Raw genomic sequence first — 767 nt, forward strand, 5'->3', positions numbered from 1 at the left:
TAAGCCCCCTGCCATGCCCAGGGTTGCCCTGGCAACTGTTGCTGGCCCCAAAGCGGAAGTGGGCGGGTCCAGGCCCCCTTAATCCACATGCCATGCCCAGGGTAGCCCTGGCAACTGTTGCTGGCCCCCAAAGCGGAAGTGGGCGGGTCCAGGCCCCCTTAAGCCCCCTGCCATGCCCGGGGTTGCCCTGGCAACTGTTGCTGGCCCCCAAAGCGGAAGTGGGCGGGTCCAGGCCCCCTTAATCCACATGCCATGCCCAGGGTAGCCCTGGCAACTGTTGCTGGCCCCCAAAGCGGAAGTGGGCGGGTCCAGGCCCCGTTAAGCCCCCTGCCATGCCCAGGGTTGCCCTGGCAACTGTTGCTGGCCCCCAAAGCGGAAGTGGGCGGGTCCAGGCCCCTTAATCCACATGCCATGCCCAGGGTAGCCCTGGCAACTGTTGCTGGCCCCCAAAGCGGAAGTGGGCGGTTCCAGGCACCCTTAAGCCCCTGCCATGCCCAGGGTATGCCCTGGCAACTGTTGCTGGCCCCCAAAGCGGAAGTGGGCGGGTCCAGGCCCCCTTAATCCACCTGCCATGCCCAGGGTAGCCCTGGCAACTGTTGCTGGACCCCAAAGCGGAAGTGGGCGGGTCCAGGCCCGCTTCAGCCCCCTGCCATGCCCAGGGTTGCCCTGGCAACTGTTGCTGGCCCCCAAAGCGGAAGTGGCGGGTCCAGGCCCCCTTAAGCCCCCTGCCATGCCCAGGGTTGCCCTGGCAACTGTTGCTGGCCCCC

This window comes from Crinia signifera, unplaced genomic scaffold (assembly GCF_055691185.1).
Source record: "Crinia signifera unplaced genomic scaffold, ASM5569118v1 HAP2_SCAFFOLD_630, whole genome shotgun sequence".
Classification (NCBI taxonomy): domain Eukaryota; kingdom Metazoa; phylum Chordata; class Amphibia; order Anura; family Myobatrachidae; genus Crinia; species Crinia signifera.